We start from the raw sequence: 23,208 nt of genomic DNA, 5'->3' as shown, positions 1-23,208 counted from the left end.
GCTTTACCCATGGTGCAGACCGGTACAGTTTAGTGACCTGCAACATTCTCTGGACAGTGTCAATAGGGCGAGCCAATGGCAAGCAGGCAAGGCCAAAGCAACGCTTTTCTTGCCACCCGATGTCTGGCTAGCAAGCAGTAAGGAGTGTACGTGGTGAGGCGTAAACAGAACTCTACAGAAGCATGGTAATGCCACATATCCACTAGTGTGCGCGCTGGTAGGTCTAGTGTGAGCTGACTATGCGCTCTAAGAGCGTCTTGGAGACTTTTAATCCTGCTAGAGTTTATCTGCACACTCCCTGTACCATGCTACACAGTTCGTTCTTTCATTCACGCCAAACAGTGGGCCACAAATAGGCACAGCTTCTCAAACCATGCCATTCTCTAAGCATTCACCCCGGAAGCTTTCGTGTACTAGCAGGACCTCTGTGAAGAGGACTGGAGGAGTGACACCGGCCCCCCAATGTTGTCGACGCATGGGAAAGGAAGATCGTGCCACGAGCGCGGCAGAGCCAGCGCGTACCGGAGTCGACTTTGGCAGTTGCATAACAGTGTCCGGGCAGAAACTAAGCTGTTTTGCCGGCGAAGTAGCGATGTCAGGTTGCGGTGACGTTAGCATATAGGAGAGACACCCATGTGTAGGACAATGGATACGAGCGGTTTCCATGTTTCACTTAGAAAGTATTGGATGGAGAAGCACCGGAAGAGTTCACATAGAGTTCCGAGTGACATAGACCGACCACCTTACATAAGGATCATTTCTCGTTTCGAATTTTTCAGGGCCACCTGCGATGCCCGATCCGAAGCAGTAAGATGAGTTGGCTATTTAAAACGAACGACCCAAAATATTATAGTAACTCGCGGGCGTCTCCTGAGCACAAAATTGGCTTGACGGAATTACGAGCTGCTTGAAAATTGGACAGAGAGTAATAAGTCCAGCAAGCCTATTCATTGTCTAGATAGTCAGCAATGATAGCATGGGTGTATTTATGTTTTTATCAATACTGCAATGCAATCTGCTTTCATTCGGTTCTTAATAGGCTAAGAGCGAAGCTTAAGTAATTACGTCGAGGTATTAAATGATGTAGGGTCTGATGCACGGAAAGATGCATTAAACGGTAATAGAGGACTAAGAGTCGTTTACAGTGAAACATTTGACATTTGACAGATCAAATACGCCCTTCCCAACCCTAATCAATGTACTTCTTGTATAGCCTTGGATCTTTTTAAGGGTACAGGCGGTTGTCTAGCCGCCATCGTCGCCAACAAGAAACCTAAGGCAACTTGCCTTACCATAAGCCAGTCCGACTGTAAATACAACGTTCGAAAGATGAATCTGATTAAATATAGAATGCACAGAGCGAATCACGGGCAGTTGTTGACGGAGAAATTGCAGTGAAAGGATCGAGTTCGAGGAAGAGAAGAAGGGCCGTTGACAAGGGATTTCCTCTAGAAAGCTCATTTTTATTCTTTGTGGCAGCTGCCCCACTCGGGCGATTTTCCAATGGGACTTGACACCCTATTTACTGTACTAACCATTTTGGATATTTTCAAAAATAAAGCAGATAAGAACATGACAGCGTTGCGTCGTTCTTAGACTCTGTGAGCGCACTCTTACTTTTACGCCCTTTATTCAGTATTTCTGTTTCTGTTGTTGCTTCCTAGCAATTGACAAAGTTTCTACTCACTCTCCTGAAGAAGTAGTCGCCCATCAAGCGATTGTGCAGATTCAGAGGGCAGATGTTCGAGACCGGGATGGGGAACAGGGTATTTCAATCGCCGGCCTTTGTTTCGCTTGAATTTCTTGCTTTAACCAACGGCCAGCGCGCTTGCCCTTTTTTCTCCTTAGTCGTCTTCTGTGAAACAGCTGCTATTCTATTCTTCTTGTCTAGGCATCGCTCTTCTCCTGCACGCTTTGTCCATTTGCACATTACTTTATGAGGGAGCAACTCCCCGTGCCCCATGTATAATGTCAGTGGGGTTGTTGGTGGGGGATAGATAACAACGGGAAGCTCGCCGTTACTCACCGAACTCCAGCAGTTGGTCCAACCCAAGGCAACCGTGTTGCTGTCTATGTTCAAATCGGCTCGTCTGCGAACTCTTCTCAGGTCCCCAGTCGTTTGTTGGCTAAATTGCGTCTTTTCCTTTGTGCATCACTTTTACCTTCTGTTTTATTCTTTTCAAGCGTCGAAGAAATGTCCCAGCTAGGAGTCTTACGTAATTGATTTGTACTGAGCCATTTTCATGAACCACGAGTATCTTGTGCTTCGACCCGAATAGAATAACCGAACCCAGTTGGGGGCCGCTGAACAATCGCTACACGGAGTAGAATGCGTGTCTGGACCTAGGAAATTGCAATTGATTTGTAGTAATTCGTAGCAAAGTGCATCAATAGCCTGCAGAATCAAGTTTGTATCATAGCATAAGAAAGTTACAGTATGTAATGGCTACGATGATAGCGCGATCGTTTTGAAAATGTAGCTCAGCAAGTTAGCCTGCTAAAAGAGGTATAAAATCCTAGTTATCCGCAAGGCACCGATAGGCATCGCTTTACTGCGAAATTGTGACATAATATACATCAAATAGGATTGAGTAAGTAGGTTCATCTGAATTACTATATTAGCCAAGAATGTGAGAAAATATATTCATATAAGAGACGCTATTATTCAGACTCTAGCCAAAAAGACAAAAGACGTACCGTGGTAAGTTAGGAAGGATACGTGTATTTCTAATTCAACCTGTTTGATTTTTTAATGCTAACGTTAAATTACCCAAGAATCTGTCATTACAAGGGAAGAGCTACGTTATTCTCATTTGTGTAATAAAAGTCAATAAGTGACATTTTAAACATAAAATTTAATAAGCGAACCCCAGCCTTTTTTTATTTCACTTTACTTATTATTGCACTTTTCTCTCAAAATCGGATATCTCATCGGAATCTGAGACGTGGTCAGTGCTATGGAAAACATGCTTTGAGACCACTACATGAAACGGGTGTCCGCCACAGGACCAGAGCCTTTTCTACGAGCGCCATCTCAATCAAAATAATGGCTTTGATAATAATAATAACAGCAAAAATATTAAGAGATATAATATAGTAATTGGTAATCATTTATCTCCTTAAGTGATGCGGGTTATAGCATGTTTTTTAAACTTCATACGTTTTGACATCAATTGATGCATCGGCGTTTTATGGACTCAGTGGAAAAAAACTGAATTGTAACACCTCAAAGCTTGTCAGAATGGTTCGCCATTCCCATGAGGAAGTGAAGACTCGTCAAACAGCGGGCGTCTATAATCGTTTTCCAAAGAATATTTTTTCAATCGAATTTTTTTGTCATTTTCTCCAATGGCGGACCGCCTGCCAAAATCGTCTTTGTCAATTTTTTTAGTAAGTAAATGAGAAAATTGCTCTATATTAATGAACATCCACGATAGTCTGTTTACATTTGGCTTACATAAGCGTATGAATTAAGCGAGAGCATTCTGGGCGATGTTCGTGCATTTTTTCACAAGTCAAAACTCAGATGTCGTTCTACTTGCCGCCTAAGAAACATTTCCTGGGCTAATGTCACCATACGCCCTTAGGAAAATGAACTGAAAGCGAACGTTCGCTGTGTCGCTACTGGCCACCATCCTAGTCACTCGTTGGCTTCGGAAGCATGGGGTAAAAACTCTGTTCGAATATTGCTAGCAAGCTATGTTGCAGCCGAAATAAGAAAAAAACTACTATAGTGTCTTGGAGCACCGCTGATTGGCAGGTAGAAGAGCCGACGGACAAAAACTCTAGGGACAACAGGTATTCGACGGCTGTCGGCCTCAAAGCGTCGTCGCTTAAGTTGCACCGGAAAATGTGCGGCTCGCTCTCCCTGTCCACTGCTCGCACATGTATATCGGCGTAGCAGCAGTACGATATGCGACGGCAGTGCAACCACGGTTGTAAAAATAACAGTAGCGATAGATATAGTAGTCGGTGGTACATTTGGCAACAACACAGTGTCTTTTCTTTGTGCTGTGTTGGCTCGGTAAACATTCGCAAATCTACTGCTGCGACTAGGGTTGACAGTGCCACGGGGGCATTCGGTCAGACGCTGGCTCCCACCCGCCTGAGTCCCGACGCGCGCGTCGCGTCGGTGGGTTGAATGTGCAACGCTAGAATTTGCGCTGGCTGCTTCGCACGCTAAGCTGTACTAGCTAGGCGACGATGGCTGGCGAAGAGCAGGCACGTACTTCCTTGGCCCTATAATGTTCGTCAAGGCCCCTATTTTCTGCTTAGGAAAATCCTCTGGTCGCGGCGATTTTCCAGCCCGTCGTAGTTGTTGACGTTGTCACTCATGCCGCTAGATAGAAGTCACCTACAAAAGAAAGCAGACAGCCCGCTTCTATCGCCCGTGAAACAAGTGCTTTTCCTAAATTTCTCTCTGGCTGTAGTCTTTGACGGTTACTTCACTTAAACTCTTGCTCAGTAGTACTCTAGAACAATGTCTACATCGTCGCTCACCGCTGCATCCAACTCCTTGCACCACACCCAGGAGAGGGATTTTCATGCACGAATGTAGGCCCATTACACCAGATCCCTATCTAGCTTTGAGCTGGCGTCGTTTTACGTTTGCCCTTAATGTTCTCCGCGTACAGGACACAGGAATGCCAGTTGACGGCCTCATCCGTGACCATTATTGAGAAAGCCTATGGCTACTTTGTCAATATTTGTCCAGTTGACAGTTTACGGTGTTGTTGGTCTTTCAGCTGTTGGCCGACCGGCCGCGCAGTTGTATGGTAACGGGTAGCTTAGCCATAGCGGAGGTGAGTTCTGTATTGCATTATATATTGCTTCCCTAGTCGAACTGCTACAATGCGGCCGCCGCTCGACGTTATAGCTACGCGCAGCGTCAGACGAACGTACATGCGGTACAGGCAGTTTGACGGGGTTATAGGAAGTACCCCACCTATGCATTTTCAACCTCCTTTCCTTCTTTCAGCCCTTCGGCGCTCCCATCTTAACGTCTGAGGGAGGAACGTTGTTGCTGGGCTTCAGTTGTGTACAACTATGTGCGACGGCTTACCAAGGCACCCCTCGATCTGAATTCCCACCCTCTAGCTACTACTGCACCTTTTCAGTCCCTTCCGCCCTTTCACCTTATCTCGCTTGTAGCTACCAACGGCGCTTGCCAACCAAGCAATATCCGTGAACCACTTTCTCCGGAAAGGGCCGGCAAAGCAGCACAGGTATTACCCACATTGTGTATTGCACTAGTGGCGAAGATAATGAGAACATGGCCACTGCGGATTAAAGTAGTGAGGTGGCAACGGTAATCGTAGTGGATGCTGGTGAGTTCGTTGAGGTTACTTAGAAGAAAGAAGAACACGAAAAGACGGATCAGGCGACGCTAAAGAGGGGAAGGGCTCATAAGCCAAACGATCGTAAACGCTGCAGCATACACGTACGTATATTTGTAGAATGTGTTAATAATTTTGACATGTGCACTATTTCTCGAGATCGTCGTAAAAGGAAATAGGTCCAGGACTGGAGGTCAGGCGAGAACGCGCTCATAGACCCGGTGGATAATTTAGTGTCTATGAGCCTTGCCTCGATTATGCGATTTGATTGTTTAATCATGTCAGTCACTATAAATATTCCGCGTAATCCTAGGTGGAGTCCTTGCAGCGATAGGTAAAAAACAATATTATATATACATAAGATCGCACATAACCAACGGGTCAATAAGGAGTATTATTAACGTGATCCATATCTGGAAACCTTTTTCATACTTACAGATACAGATTAACAACGACCAGAGTGAGTACGCACAGAGTAACCAAGTATATGTAGAAATATTTAATTTACTTTGGAGATTTTATCAATGTTTTCATTTAAGCACATCGTTAAGATGCGACTAAAGTAAATGCTGCAAACAGGTACCTCAATTTTGTTTTTTTTTCAGAAGTGTTTTGCAATTAACAGTTTTTCTATTTATATTGAAAGGATATATGTATCTTATAATAAAAGCTCTTTGTTACGTGATAATCTACCGGTACCTTAAATGATGCTTACCAAAAAATAAATCTGTCTTCTAGTTAAACGTAAGTGTATCGTAAGTGGGATCTTTTGGGTTGTGTCTTCAAAGATAATCAACTATAGCAAAGTACTTCTATTCAAATTACTATAGCTATGGAAAACTACTGATTCACGTATAGAACTTATCAAAGAAATTAACTTGCTCAGGATGGTGAGGTACACAGTGAGGTACAGCAGTGAACCAAAATCCGGCAAAAATATTTTGCAGTGTCGTTGAGCGTAAAACGGAGCTTGGAACAACTGTTCTGGCTAAAGAATTGTGTGCTCGCGAAGGTTATACAGATACGAACTTCACAGAAACGTTTTCAAATTTACAAATCATAACAACGGGAAAAATATTTTAGCTCGTGTTTTCGGTAGATTTGACCGACTGTTCTGCCTCTTCAGTTGCCCCTTTCTGTTCAGCCTACGACCACAATTAATAAATGTAGCTCTGTTGTCTATGCAGGACTTCAGCGGCAGCGAGCTATGCTCATCGATATTTCAATTAGACGATCCCAATGACCGTCTTCTTGTAGAATATTTGCATTTTTAAAAAATGTTACAACAAAGATTGTTTTGTTCTATGGGCACGTTGTCACTGTTCTGTAACAAAAATGTAATAGTTAACAAGCTCGTTTTTATACTCATATAGCAGCGGAATTAGGCGGTCACGGCTGGGTCTACTTATAACGCAGCTGGAGGCTTTAACATGCGAGCCGACGCCAAAATAGGATAGATCCACGCTAAGCTTTCACGTCAACAAGCTGAGGAACTACAAACAACAATGAGTTTGTACTATATTCGCTAACTGATAGTTAGCAGAAAAATTACAGGTCCTTGTTTGTTTTAGAATCGGATATCCGTTTCATGCACACAATATAAACGTACCGATTTTATAGAACAGGACAGTTTCGTATCTAATCTCAATGTAGAGCTTGATAAAAATTGAGACACTGAAATTGTATAGAAATTTTCGCCCGTTGCTAGGAAAATAGTTCAAAAGCTGTTTTGCTTTAGTTTACATTCGGTTCCTTGAAAATAAACTTAATGTAAAATGAATTTTCCGGAGACATGTAGTTCTTATCGAACTTTTTCCTCCTCAAATCAAAACTGCATTCATAAAACGTAAGCGCCGTTTTCTAGGTCATCAATACAAACAGACATATATTAGTATCATTACATACAAACATGTAGAATAGCACACTAGAATCCAATGTGCCTGTTATCTTCTGCTCTTACTGGGTGAGCAAATCGTGTAGGCCTAACTATACTCGACTGTGATGATCATTTTCACAAGAATAGCTCAATAGACTAACAATTGGTTTACAATAAGTGTGAATAGGACTAAGGCTCGGATGGCCATGGCGTTGCCACCTGTTTTGTTTTTGTCCTTACTGGCTACACGTCCTTAGATTCACTAGAAGGCTAATTAGCGAAATTCGGAGCACCGTTTCAGCAAGATATAATAGCATACAAGGTCTCCGCATGCAGTAACTCTTAATGAACTTCGTGGCATCTGCACTAGATATTTCAAATTTGTAGAAGTCGATGATGGTGATTGGTCTACTGATTGGATCGACCGCTATAATAATAGTCATAATGATAAAGCCGAAGAGAACTGATGGACAGCTATAGTCGTTTGTGGCTTCAAAACCCCATTACGTATTGCAGGTAAATAATCTAGCTTGATAGGACTACCATACCCATTGTCGCTCTGCTACAGCCACTGCTTCAAATTCTGCAGTGCCATGTTTGTTACAAAAGTTCGTTTCATCGCTACTGGAGGCCTGTTAGCATAGCTAGCTCATCTACTTTCGCTGCATCAGTCGACGCCGCTAAAGTAGTCGTATGAGGGGAACAGCGTTTCCGGATTCTAACGGGCCGGCTTCCTCAACGTCGTTATGTCCGAATGGTTTATAGGTGGAAATGTAGCCTAATAATATTGAACAATGTCCCACTTCGCATGGCCCTGCAAAATTGTTGGACAGAGCTAGAGGACACGTTGGTACAGAGGGAACACCTGAGGGCTGGTATGTTATGAAAGATAGGCCAATTTACAAGTTGTAAATTCAGAGCCGATGCTCATTATTCACGGATGTGCCCTGGCCGCGTGATGGTCAGCGTCGTATTGCGATAAAATTTTTTGCCCTTTATCGAAACGAAGGGCCTAAAAATAATTTGCGAACATCAAATCGACAGCATCGTTTTTCGTCTTGGGAAAAATCAACTGAAAAACGTCAACACCCCTAAAATATAGATATCAAATTAGTAATCCCTTGTTGAAAGTCTTTATGTCGAGTTTAATTTGATTGGACGCTTCACTTACATCGTGACGTACTGCCCTTGGCTGACGCTCAGAGAGCTGAGCTATTATTATTGTTAGCGCACTGCTCCATTATATGCCCTGGTCGTTATATCTTCAAAATATCGTGACTACTTAGTGGTGGGGATTTGATATTTCATCTCAGCGCACAAGTTTTCAACGATCTTGCTGTGTGGTTCACCCCAAAAGGAAATTCATGTCTATATATACCCCAATTTATTTCATTAACTGGGGAAATGCACAGCATTTTTTCAAATGATGCTTTGTCTGAAAAAGCAATTATCTTTCAATGGCCTAATTTAGGCCAACTTTCAACTTTACCTCGACTAAAGCCTCTTTCGCTTGCATAAAATTTTAGTGCGTAGGTCTTTTACTATATAAAACTGATCTGCAAACTTCGAAATTAGAATAACTTCCCAAATATTTCTTTAACAGTGAACGCCCTAATACGCCTGATTGATCCCAAGCGGCAAAAAATAACCAGGTCAATGATCCTGGGAAACCACTGCGAAAGATCCTTCGCTCATAAAAATGTAGCGCAAAACCTTTTCCTCATGTGCCCAGGTACGAAGCTATCTAAACGAAAAAAAGAGACAACTGGGGAACATCCCGTTAGGCGATAAGATTTACACTTGTTGCAAATTTGTTTTTGCTTGTTGTTTTTACTTCCCACAGCTTTGTTCGATGAAGTAGCATGGGGAAAAATACGACTCATTAAAATTTACAGATGTGTCACAGCTTGGTCTGTCTTTGGATCTGATTTAGCGGTATGAACGAAAGGCGCGATATTCAAATCGGGACAAACTTTGGCGTACCCGATTAAGACCAAAAGCTTTTGTTTCGCCCAAAATCGACGCTTCCTGTTATTGCTGGGATTTGTGGGGCATTTGAAAAGTCAGAAGAAATTTTCCGTGAAGTACACCCGAAAATTCTCACCAGATCTTAGGTCTAGGGGGGCTGAGTAATTAATCGAAGTGGCTCAAAAAGCATTTGGTATATTTGGGTTTTTCATAGAAAAATTAATGGTCGCTTTAGAAGGATTCAAGAAGTTTGAGAAATGTAAATTGTCAACTAGATCGTTTAAATAAGCTCCAACGGCTTTTGAAGCCTGCATTTTTAGGCGTTCAGGCCAACTACCATCAAAAATTAATCCTGCTCGGTTTTTCTATTATAGCTTATTAGAGCGGCACTTGAACGACAGCACACCTGCCAACACCGCTTGACGCACGGTTACTACTGAGAAGTTGATCGCGGATCAAAGAAAAGGAATTTTGAAAATGATTAGTAAGCGATTTAGGTCCAGCATCCACCTTGTGGTCGAAGTAAATGGTGCTTATCTTAAGTGAACATAATCGCCACAAGTCACACATATAATTTTGTCGAATTATCTATTTTTACTTTTTTTTAAATAGTTAGATATAGTCTTTTTTTAAGAAAGCATGAAAAGAAGTCTCAACTTAGGTACTGTAACTTTTATTCATCTCAAAACGGCTCAAGGCGTATTGCAATCGATTTTCAAGATAAAATTAATTTTGCAATGATTACATATGAATGTGCATTTAGGTACGAGACTTTTTGCGCAAATGTGTTTCTCGTCATTCTGTGATAGCGCTACGTAGTCCTGCGAAACGATTTTTTTTGCAAATTACAAGTTATTGCAGAACGTATGATGTTGAACTGAGGTCACTGGCGAATAGGAGTCACCAACAGACGCAGACGCATACCCTTTTTTTTAAATTCTAGGCGTGAGTCAATGTCGTAACGAAATTCGAACGCGACTGACTAAACGATAAGGTTCCAACGCTAACCAACGCTTCCAGAAGTCGACAATTATCATGCCAACTAAAAATTGACCTACGAGCAAAGTTCAGTTCGAAAAAGTTGTATTTTGGCCTTAAGGACAGGTTGTTTCTCATACTTCTGACGTCTGTAGATGCATAGAGCACCAGGAACAGACTCTAAGGATAAGCATCATCAATCTCGAGGCGGCCTACGCCAGTTAGCGGGGTGAATAGTGTAGATGGAGATATATAAAAGGGGGCATACTCCGATCGACGCAGAGGCAGCGCCAGCCTAGCTGATATGAAATTCGCCATAAACCTCCGTTGAATATCTAGACATTTACGTTTACGTTACTGAACATTTTCGGTACGCCAAACCGGGAAATGCCATCTACGATAGTTACAGGACTCTTCGAACCTATTCCAAGAAGAGAAGAGCGCAGAGAGTAATATATCCGGCGCCTTATTTGCCTGAGATGACGAAACGATAAAAACGAATCATATAAGTTGAACAAGTTAAAAGTCTACTGCACGATACTCCCATTTGTGGCTGAATGCGGTGGATCACGTAAAAGTCCTCCCCGTTCTAAAAAATAAGGAAAACAGTAAACGAAGCCAATTCCTCATAGCCGATAACGTAATCAATTGCAGGTGTGGCATCGATCACTTGAAACATTTTCTGAAGTTGGTTGAAGTACTCGTCAACGTAACGAGGAGCATGTGTTTGTTTATGATCATTTGTTAATCACATGTATTATGGAAATCATCTAGCATTATTGCAGATGGTGCGTCATTACTTACTGCGAGCCTGCTTATGTCAACAGATTAAAAATGTCATATAAGTTGGTAGAGCTGCTGAGAGAAATAGGAGAAAAAAAGAGCAACTGAAACAATAACATCGATAAATGCAACGCTTTTCTGGAAAAGGGCTTCCTTACGAACTGCACCAAATTTACGTATTTAGCTATACCGATGTTTTTGTCGATCTGCAGTATGTCTGTCGTCGTCTTATTACTATTTCAGTTATAATAGTGAAGTTCATCTTCCAGATGTGAGGAGTGAGTGAACATCTTTAGCCGCACTTCACTTTTTTTTTTCCTTTTTTCGCGTCGCTTCGTTCCCTCTTTCTATTCTGCAATTTTTCTGTTATATTACTAAACACAGCTCGAGACGTCTACGCAAATGGAAAAAAATAGAAACGCAGTTTTTTTTTTCATAGCTAATAGCGGAGTCTAATCCGTCTTGCATACGCGTGCAGCTCAGTAATGATTGGCACGGGTAGCTATGGCAAAGACCGGCAGGCAGCCGCTGAAGCTTTGGTTACCGTACTGGGCTGACTGGATTCATCAGCAGTTTTCGGATCACCTTGGCATAGCATCTTGCTTCTTGCGAACTCCTTCTCATAGCGCATTATGAGCCGGTCTAGCTAGCTATGGCAATCACACGTAAAGACCGACGTTGTTTATCTGCTAGTCAGACACTTCTAATTCATGCACGCGCAATTGTACGGATGGCTAGCGCATGTTGTTTACTCAATATGAAACACAGCATATCGTATGAGCGTCGCTCTGACTAGCATTTCGACTAGACGTCGAGCTCGGGGATGCCCGTGTGAGTGATGGCTCTGTTGTTGTTACTATTATTGTTGTTGTTGCTGATGTTGAAGTTGGCGGTGTTAAGGATAAGACGGATAGGGGGGTTGATAAGAGCAACAGGCCGTTTGTGGCACTGATTACACAGACCAGACATCACAATACTTTATTTAATTTTATAAAGTACATGTAGAAGCTGGGAATGTTAACGTCACAGTGCGCAAATGAATGAACGCCATCAAGATTGATATGCTTATGAGCAGGTGCAGCTAACGCGAAAGAAAACTAGGTAGCGTCTGAAGATAGGAGACGAGTGAAGACGGATTTTCAGACGAAGCAAAATGAGATTCATCAAATTTCTCGTATCCACCACCCCCGTCAAGAGCCCTCTGATGAATAATGATGATATTGACAGAACAGCATCAACGAAGCCAACTGATGTTTACTTGGTAGTCCATTATAGTCTATAAGCATCGCACGGCATAATATGATTACATCACGTAGAGCTTATAAAGTGTAGTAATTAAAAGGCGATGCTCCATTGTAGAAGTGCGCGTCAATGGAACGCTTGCCATATAATATTAACTGTCTCGTCAACGAGCGAGCAAATCTAAAGGGAGAACTGCACCTTTAAAAATGGCCAGTGACTTCATACCGTTTTCAGGCCATAGCTCACTTACTTTTGTCCATTACCTTGTTAACTATAATGCTAGATGACTACACCGTAATCTTAATGGACTTGACGATGCATTATAAAAATCTAGATTATAGTGATAGAGAGATAGACATAATCATTACCATGGCAACAACAACAATCAAGTATAGATTATACATGTAGGTATATTGTTTTCCAGGAAATGAACCGTTCACGTTTTTTTCATATATTTTTCACGTCTATTACTTTTACTATTATATTACGGATAATAGGTTTTGTTAAGAGTATCATAACGGCGTAAAATTTGGTACTATATTACACGATACGGTATTGCAAAAACGGGTTGTTTGGCGCCTTACTAGATACTTTTCGACAATTATCTTCCTGTGTTGTGAACAGTGTTTAAAATGAGAGAAGTTCTATTTGATAAAGTAACGATTCATATCGCAGACCAAGATAATCATACTAACGTAAACTATTCAATATAATAGAGACCCTTTCTTTTTTGTCATTGACGCTGTCTCGTATCAATTCTATTATCCAGCATAGGCACAAATTAGAGAAGCTCAGATTAAAAGCTTGCTTGTCCGCCCTAATTTACATTGTTTATATTCAGTAGTTAGCCCGTTGATCGGTTCATCTGTGACTCTTCTAATGTTGTTAATAATCGACTTTAAACGTAGTTATCAAGATAGTCGATTTTTCAGCTGTGTATACAGATCGTTTGTTTTTCATCAATTTTAATAAAACCCTTGAATGTGACTGCTTGCAATGTAATTGTTCCATAGGCCCAAGTTGCCTTAAAGCAACGTCGGCAATCCCTTTCAGCTTTGTTCCTGATCACAATGGACGGTAGAAGCTGATCCAGCTTTCTTGGAATTTGGCAGAGTTAGGTGGCAGCTAAACACTCAGATTGTCATTGTGAACCGCGACTTTTCAAAATTTGTTCAGTTTAAGGTACTATGATTCGTTGATGTTCACCATGTTCTCTCCGTCGCCATACCTTCTATCGATGCATATGTAGTCTTGCCTGTATCCATATTAACATGTGGCCGTGCCTGAGGTAGAGGTTTCCTTTACGAGTTATTGGCCTGCTGTAGTCCGCCGCTACCAATGCTGTTCTGTACATTCGTCGGAATCTCCTAATTGCTTATTTCTTCACCTGAGTTAAACTCCCGCGCCAGTTCTGCCTTTTCAGGTCAATTACCCTGGCCGGCGGAGGCAGTCGGGCCCCCGGCCAAGGCCGAAAAGCAGGTCGATGGCGGTCATTGCTCCCATTTCACTAGCTACCACATACAAAAAACGTAGATCAGTGTGTGTATGAGCGTGCGTGTTTGTCGGTGTGCCTAAATGCCCGACCCAGTTGTTTCTGGTTCCTATTCCTTTTCTCAGTTCAGCCTTCTCAATTCCTGGCGGAGAGTCGCTCACGCTCAACGATCTTGATCAACCGTCTACTACAAACCACTATGATGATCGTCGCTACATCACCGCTACCCCATCACGATCAGCAGTACCAAGCACTGAGTCAGTTTAAGACTGTACACCCCACCGGTGGCGACCGTTGGTTGGCCAAGGTAGTTTATGTGTGAGAGAGTTACTGGGTGAGTGACTCGTGAATCGGGAATTGCTGCGGCTGTTGAGCGCCAATAGGCTATGGAACTAGCAATCCGCGGTCGAAGGAAACGCTGTCATCATGCGAATATATATATATATATAGAGAGAGAGAGAGAGAGGGAGAGAGAGAGAGAGAGGAACTTGGAGAAGCCGTATGTTTGCATATGTAAGTACATAGATGTCAGTGATTGTGTGTGTACCTCTGCATACTGCTGCGTCCGCTGCCGTAGCCGCCTCTGCGGCCGCTATCGCTGTTGCCCGTCCGCTAATGTCGCTTCAAGCTTAACCTACTACGATTAGTACCGAATAGTGATGGTGCCGATTCTGTGTGCTGGGTCTTTGTTGCGCTTATGCTCATTATGAGGCCCAACCCCAAAACCGCTTTCCCCCATTGCGAGTCAAGGATGCGTCCGGCCAACGTGCGGCGTCTCTTCGAGCCGTAGACACTGACGTACAGGCGGCACCGATTGATTGAAGGCCCTGTGCTTGTGAACGTGGCGGGATCAGGCCAAACCAATCGGTTTGGTTACCGCCACCAGCGCAACCAGAACCAGGCTGATGGTGATACTCCAGAGCTCTCGAGCCAGAGTCGAATCGTTAGAATTACACGAGATGTCGAGAAAGACAAAAATCGCGTCACGCCACACCCGGCGATCAGTGCCATCCTACATAACCGGAATACAGCGAATACCCCGATCGCATGACTTAAAGCACTCGCGGTGCACGGAAAAGAAGCTCCTCCTCAAAGGCTACGAATCAAACTGCGATACTCAGAGGTTAGGCAATTCGATTCAGGCAGGCCAAGGCTTATGAAGATATGTTTGTCGTTACCCGTTAATATGCACATTTAAGCAACAGGGTCTTACTGAACCGTTCGAATAAAAGCAGTCTTAGTACTTTTGCAACAGACATGCATATGAGTGTACGTTTTGACTAAGCTAGCTCAGACGACTGATAAATAAACTTAAGAATATTTGGAATGGCAAAAATTATCCCGAGGCATAGCCCCTCATTGCACCATGTGAACTATTAACCTGCATGTACAAAAACTACTTCGCAATATATATTCATAGACATATGTAACTCAATTATTTATTTCGTCGTATCGTACTTATTTAATCTATATTGTGCAAAAGTCACTGAGAAAATGCTGCTGAATGATGAACAGATGAAACTGGTCATCTGATATTGAAAGGGTGGGGCATTTGTGTTTTAGATTTGATTCACTAGCCGAATCGTGTTGTGTCAACACTTCTTCACTGTGACCTAGCTGAGATTTCTGGTCTTTTTTATTCAAAAAAACCTCATCTATAATTAGATTATCTAGATTATTATTATTATTATTATCTAGATTAGATGTGCAGAATGTTTCCATTCTGCACATTTGCTAGACAGCAAATCCTAGCTAAATTTTATATTTGACTTCAATCACTAAACGCTATACAAACGATCACTTTCATATAAGGCCTTCTGAAATGCCTAAAATGTATGAATACAGCTACAGGGGGCAATGCATGCTTAACGTTGTTACGCGATGGTTTACAGTCAGTCCGTAAAATGGATCTAGTGATATCCATATCCATAGCGTTTTGCTAGAAGTTGATGCTGAAATACAACGAAAAAAAACATTACTAGATCAATAATGTTCTTCTTATGAATCCGCATTGATTTAGATTATCATGAGTTGCCATCATCAGGCCGGTTTAGGTTAGACGCCATGTTGGATTGGAAAGTTGTTCACAGGAAAGGCTATCTAACAAATTGCATAAAATACATGACCGACATTAGGCCTAGCGTGTTATTCGTTTTTCCTCATAATTTTTTCCATTATTGTCGTAGTTTTCACACGTATTGCTTGTCCAACAGAGACCGACATTAACAGTCACCGTTTGTCGTCGTCTGCACTAAGGGCTACTACTATAGAACGAACGTGGGACACAGGCAGAAATATCAAACGACAATCATTCTACTCATCGTAAATATAGAACAAACCAGTCGTATTAATCGTAGCCAAACATTGACGATTCCTGATCGCCACTTACTGGATGCTCGTGTACTAATTACTAGTTCGTAAGCCTTTACCATTCTTTTTCTACCTCTTCTCCGACATCGCGTTACCGTGTGCGTAATCTAAAGAAGCGTTCAATGTATTTGGTGCGTCAACTGTTTCCTACCGTATGCCACCTTTCCATCAGAGTGCAGCATAAATCTATATGGTCGTACATGCTTTTTATATTAGAAATAGTTTTTATTATCGATCTTCATCTTATGACGTTATGTGGGTGTGGGGGGGGGGGTGCGGACGACTTATTTCGGTATAGGGTTTCTTTTCGTTAATCGGCGTCTTGTATGACGGAAATCTTACGTCTTCTACTTATGTTTTTGTTCTATAAGGACTAAAGCCTTTCAGGACAAGCCTGGCTGCAAGCTGCAAAATTGTCGGTTCTTGCCTCCTTCGCTATTGTCTCGATTAAGTTGTTTACACTATTTGCGTATCATTTGCTTCCATTGTGTTCATATTATGAGACGTACCTGTTGCTACTAGTATTCGACTATAATTATTTGACTTTTTACGTACATTTGATTGGAAATCGTTAGGTCTTAGCGAAAAAATAACGTCCAGTTATTTTTTTTTACTTCTGCCTCCTTCCCTTGCTAATGAACCTGCTCCGAAGGCGCAGAGACAGAATTTGAATGATTTAGCAAGCACGCTTACATTCGTAAGTCGATAACTACAATTATCCAGACTACGTTAGCCGACTGGGAGCTAAGTGATGACAGTTCGATAATGTATTCCACAGACGTCTTCTGTACCAGGTATCGCTTTTAGGATACATAGTATCCCCATATTCTTGAATGCCGATTACATTCTATCCAAGAATTCTCGAGACAACTAGACTGCGCATTCTTTTCTAGCGAACCCACCCCCACCACCCTTTAATGAGATCCTCATTGACCCATTTTTACGCTGGCGGCGGTGCCGTTGCGGCATGGCCGATCCCTGGACAGTGCTTCGCTGTGTAGCACTTCTACTGGAGCAGGACTAGTGCCGCAACTAGGCCAAGTTCCTGGGTCGCCAAGTCTTTCGGTTGTCTTCCTCCCAAATGGAACGGGTATGACTGGCACTGGCTGGCTAACTGGATTGCTTCCACCCTTTCATCGATGCACTACCTTTCCAGCCATCTGTCGGTTCCCCAGCCTTCTCTGTTACGTTAACCTAGTTTTTATTCAGCTCTCTTTTACCTGTGCTCTTCTTCGCCACCATCATCTGAACCACGGTGGCCTGAACGGATTGTGTCCTTTCCACTCCCGTAAAGGTCTTGAGCACCTGCCACAATAGGCCCGTTGCATTGGCCTCTTTCGCCGCTACCCAACCACCCATATATCGCCATCGGATTCTCTACCCTTTCTCCACCCCGTGCTCTTTCTGTCAGAACGTACGTATTCGACCCGCTGTCAGCACCACTACCTCTTTGGGCGGTGACGCACCATTGCGTCAGCAAAATCACTCGGGCCTTTCTCACTCATTCCGATCCCAGCCTAACAACCAACGCCTAAGGCTGACTCACGTGCCAGGCGAAGCGTACGAGGAAAGGACGCATTCCTGGTGCTTACTGGGTGGGGAGTGGGGTGTGTGAGAGAGTGACGGAAATACCCTCCTCCTCATTTGTCGTGGGTTTAGCTCTATGTCAAACGCAAAGGCAGGCTAGCCTCTTTAGGTTTAGCTCTGGGTCCAGTATGTATGTTGACGTTGCGTAGACATCATGCTGCTGAACTAAGGGCTTTTCTTTTACACCCAAGATGAAAGGTTCAAATGAGAAAAAAATGTCAGTACCTAGTTTGTTTATAGTTATTTGAGGAAAAGTACTGCAAAATGCTTATCTATTTTGATACGTGTATAAAAACAGCAACTTAGTGCTTTTTTCAGGCTCATCTGGTGGTATTAAAGAGAAAAAAATCAACTTGGAAAAAATGTCGATTTTTTAGTCTTTATGACATATAATCCCGTTATTTTGATTTTCTCAGTTTAGGCTATCCGGGGGACGAAATAGTTGGCCTTTGTCAACTTTTTCTTAATTAGCTATTTAATTATCTAGATATGAGCAATTATCGAAAATTTTGTTTTTGGTAACTTGCAGCATTGACCGTTGTCTACCAGACTGATAAGAGGCCACGTTGTGCCTATCTCTACAAAGATCCATACTGAATAAATCGAACAGTGAACAGCAGACACCCGGATAAATACATAATGGTTGTTCCTTTCCGTTGATAAGTTCCCGAAGTCAATGATATCCATTAATTACTGTTCCTACTATTTTTCTATATCGAAAACGGGATCTTAACAATAAAAACTATTCACTATATTAAAATTATTTAAATGAGAAATTGTAGACTAATATATTGCGTAGAGATAGATGTAGAAAACCCAGTCGCAAGTAAGAAGCTCTAAATTCCATTATATAGATAGCAGGTTGCAACAAACCTATAATATTTGATTAGTTTTTTTTTCATTTGGATTTATCCTCGAAAAGCAAATTCTGTATGCACAGTGAGTATAGCGTTCATCTGTGTCATCCTGCAAGCGCTATTCATCCTTTGACTACGAGGCCTCATCAGACGGCGGGTCCCAAAAAAGACACACGGAATCATGTCTTGTACTCAGCGAATTATTCTATTACAGCTGCAAATATAACGTCACGCGCGATATTTATCAACCAACTAACCAACCAACCAGACTCTCATTGCCACAGTCTGGCAAGTTACTAAATGCCTCACACCTATTGCTACCGTGCCAATATGACACGCAGCCGGAATCGTGACAAAGAGGTTATTATTACGAAAAATCATTAGAAAGTCCAGTGACCATGTAATTTTTTAAAAAGAGATATTCAGCTCAAAAGCTTTGATTCGAATAAAGTAAGCCACAAACGACGCATTTAGAAATATCTATTCGTAATAGGTATGCACACAAAGTAACTATTGCCAATAAGTTCTACCATATGTTGCAGTGCTAGCTTGGACAAGTGCGTCAGATGAGCGATATTCCGTTCATTGCATTGTAATGGAACAACTGGTAGACGCATTCTCAGTGGGAGCTGACCTTGCAAAGCGGCATCCTGTTGGAAACTCCCACGCAAACATGTGCACGCTCACAAAGTCACTTCTTGCGACCTTGTAGCACATACCTTGTAGGAGTTGAGTAGGAGTGCCTTCGCTGTTAATAACTGTATTGTAAGCACGAAACAAAGTGATGCTGTGGCGAAGACCAGCAGTAGGCAGGGAATGGGTGGGCCACTAATTAGGTGGCCTGCATAAAGTGTCAGCTATATAAGTAGTCGTATCACAAAAAAATCGGGGCAACTGGATCTCTCTCGAGCCGACAAGGTAGGCCATGGGCAAGTTTGCCCAGCAGGAGTTGATCGGCAAAACTAGCGATAGACAACTTGGTTGACTCCACGGCTTCTAAGCATATCGACGTCGAACAGAAACGATGAGTAATGCTCGAAGTAGCGTGGACCTAGAGTCAAAGTCTGAGACATAGCTGAACGTTGCCTCTCCCCCCCCACGCAGACGTCTGCACGTAGATGAGCGAATTTTGTTATCATGACAAGGCTCTTGGGGAACCCGAAGCAGTTACAGCAAAAACAGCATCAGCTATAATCGTAGTAACCAATCCACAAATCCTTAAAGTAATGCAGTCCTGCGTAACTCCTCTGATCCTTAAAGTAGTCTAACTTAACCTAAGCCGACTATCGAGTGTGCTAGTAAAGCAGAGGGCCTAAAAGCTAAGGACAAGGGCGTGAAAGCTGTAGACCTATTCTATATCAACCTCAGTTGAAAACGATATTATGGAGAGACAAGAATGAAAGTATAAACTAGCGAATAAAAAGATCACACCTTTATGCTACTTTATGTAATGGAGTACGTGTTCATGCTAGCTAATTATATAGGCGGTGTTTAGTGGAAATACGCCTAACTTTTTTCATGACCTCCAGTTCATGCGATATTGCTAAATAAGAGCTGCGGTGGAGGTTTACCGGCCTGAATACCCGGGGATCTTTGCTGTCTGTTTGAGTATGGGCTGGTATTAAAGCTTGTGTACATTGCTGCTGTTCTGCTTACATGCTACTATTGTGGTCCAATCGTCTGAACGTTTCGGCCCTTTCCTTCTTTTCGTTTTTCCTTCAGCAGAAGTACTTTGTCTCCTTGTAGGTATCGGTCAAAAGGCCAAACGTGTTAAGAAAACGATTTCGTAGGCCCACCCGATGTGTGTGTCTTGTTCAATAGTTTTTTTTCTGGCTTTTACGTATTCAGTCTTACGTTTTCTTCTCACGTCGACCGTTAGTTGTCAGGCCACAGTGGTTTCGCGCCACCGATGTCTACGCTGAGGTCGAAAAGGGAGGAGACGTACTGTAGAACCTCTCTAGGCAAACCAAGCGGAGCCGTAGGCAAAAAAGAAACGTGAAGAAAAACCCTTTTCAATACGACCTGAGCGAATGACCAACTATCTAACGCGCTAAACAGGTTGTGTAGTATGTCAGAAAACTCGGTCGGTTAGTGAGGGTGACAGATAAAGTAGAGCTCATCTCACATAACATATCAATGGCCTCTCGCCCGCCTAACATTTACTATGTTTTTAGTATATTATACGATGTACCACTACTAGTTTCTATAGTTAGTGTATTACAATTTCCACTTATCCAGACTTCGTCTTAAAGCTAAATGACGGACCTTTCGACAACATCTACGAGCGACCGTTGGGCGAGGGCTGTAAAGTATTCGTAGACTCCGTCATCAGTAAGCGCCCTTTTCTCCCTGACTTCAATGTCTTTCCTCGTTGAATCTTGCCGGGTGGCACCTTCTGATGTCTGATGCGCGTTCGTCTTAACGAACTCTGCTGCCCGCCTTGAGCTACAAACTTCAGTAACAGAGGATGTCCACAGGACCAAGGCGTAAAGCATGCGGACGCTGCGATGCAGCTCGCCCGAACATCCGTACGTTCATTGTCTAATTAGCCAACTACCCATACGTTACCCAGTGTGGATTTAGCTTGTCCGTTGAGCACACAGTAGTGCGCGAATCTGCTTAGCTTCATTTGAGGTCGGTTTCTTCGGTTTTTGGGAACGAGAAGAGACGGCCTAACTTGGCGAGAACGTTAAGGCGATCTATAAAACGGTTTGCTAGTCCACTAGTTCGATCGATCGTTCCATGCGCCCCGCTGCACTGTGGTATTGTTCTGTGCCCCGGGCAAGCGGAGCCAGTTGCATTTGCTCTGTGATGTAACGCGGTAGGGAACGAATGCCCAGGCTGTCTGGTCTGGTACTTGTAAACGGTGCGTTTATGTGTCTGAATGAGTCTATATAAATATACGCTGATGCGTACTTATTATGCAGCGCCATAGCAATCCTACTGGGTCAGATTCTACTAGGTAGGTTTCCGTGCTTTTATATATTCGTTCTCGGCAAAGGCTGAAATGTCAAGCAGACGCACACGCTTACTACAATGTAATCAGCTGGTAAGTTTGTCAATTAGAAGAAATGTGCCTGAAGAAATTTTCAAATCTGAAGGTAGATATGTTTGACAGATGACTTGACATCAGTTGAGAATGGGGCGTTGTTGTAATCATTGCAGAACTTGGACTATGTTGCTTTTAGGTAAGTTTGATATTTATCTTTAAAGCAGACCATTCAGGTATAACATTTAAAGACAACAAATGGTATAACATATCAAACAGGTAAAAAGGTTGGCGCTATTCGATTTTCGCACAACGGCTCTTGTACCCGTACCAATGGCAATCATATCTGACATGCTCGATGAGAAGATCGTGGTTCTAGCAAATGAAACACTTAAAGCATATGTTAGCCGTGGACAAAAATGACGCTGTTCCAATCCAGTCAGCGGTTTCGAAACGCTCTTAGTTCGTCTACCAGTGAAACAGGCGCCTCTATCAAGGCACAACATAAAAGTCGATGTTAAAATCAGCCTGGTAAACATCGCCATGTATGTCATGGTTCAATATCAGGGTGAACGCAGGAAATTAGCAAGCTTGTTAATTACATATTGAACGATCTTCGCCTTTATCTTTAACTTTCAGTAGAAGCATTGTCCTGCTAGGTGCGTAAAGTCGAAGGATAGGTAGGCCTTAAAAGACACGTCGCCGCAGGCAATTAGACACCGAGGCTCAACGGAGAGCATCACGCGTAAGGCTACATTAAATAGACGCTTTAATTGGTGATTGAGACTAGATAGAGAGATGCATAAGGTATGGGCTGCTTTGCCACATCTTACGGAAGAGAGCCCCTCCTAACTATTCTATACGTGATAATTACGTTTCTGTAACTTGTTAGCATATTTCAATGCACTAGGAGTACAACTTAATTAAACCATGAAAGTTCACTAAACGACGAGTCAAATGCTACAACGACTTTCTTTTCTCTGCGAATCGATGCTGGCCTGTCCCTTTTTCGTTTACGAGGTACTGTACCGTATATGACAAAAAGGATATGTTGCACTCAAAGATGGATGACAAATGCACGTCGTCCTTCTTACGCTATTGCACGCCGCATCTGTAACAGCTGAACTTTACCTAAGCGCTTCCGTAAGCGTCGGTCAATGATCTGTCGTCTGTGGCGATAGGTATGTCGTCCGTGCTGACGCTATGAGCAAAAAATAGAGTTCATTGTTATCTTCGCGTGTTATGACTATAGCACTCGATCGTTTTACTTACTTTTATTGTATCTTTAGCTTACTTCAGAGTCATGCAGTAGCCGATTACATTTTTGAACACATTTGCCTAGTAGAGGTATGTTTCTAACCGAGATGAGGATATTCATTACCTATGGAACTTACGGAAAAATTCATTAATTATGGAAGACAAATTACAGCCGGAAAACTTGGAAGAGTTTATGGAGGCGTTTGGTTGGTACTTGAAATTGAATCACTGACCTGATAGTGTAAACCCCTCCGTATCAGTTGCTTGAACCTCTTGGTCATAACGTTATTTTGACCTTAGAAAATCTATTGACGATATATATCTTTGAGTTTGGGTTTACTCGTTACTTGCACGACATTTGAAAATGCATTTGTGTGACGTTTCGTAAAAATATAATGATCGAATTTCAAGCGAGTACCGGTTGAGTCATTTCTTCGATGAATTTGACGTCCGAGAGATCGTTGGCTGAGGTC

The 23,208-nt window shown here is 42.6% G+C and overlaps 1 long non-coding RNA gene across 1 annotated transcript in view; it reads left to right on the top strand.

Moving 5' to 3' along the window:
• Positions 1 to 840: 840 nt before the first annotated feature.
• Positions 841 to 23,208, top strand: part of LOC111247719 (uncharacterized) — a 29,317-nt gene continuing 6,949 nt past the window's right edge. Inside the window, exons 1-2 of the long non-coding RNA XR_002672236.2 lie at positions 841 to 5,440; positions 5,775 to 5,796. This is a non-coding gene — a long non-coding RNA (uncharacterized LOC111247719). The remainder of the gene's footprint in view (positions 5,441 to 5,774; positions 5,797 to 23,208) is intronic.

Source organism: Varroa destructor, unplaced genomic scaffold (genome assembly GCF_002443255.2).
Source record: "Varroa destructor unplaced genomic scaffold, Vdes_3.0 BEIS01000003.1, whole genome shotgun sequence".
In the NCBI taxonomy this organism is placed as follows: Eukaryota; Metazoa; Arthropoda; class Arachnida; order Mesostigmata; family Varroidae; genus Varroa; species Varroa destructor.
Note: the sequence above shows the minus strand (reverse complement) of the source record. Positions and strands in the feature narration are given on the sequence as shown.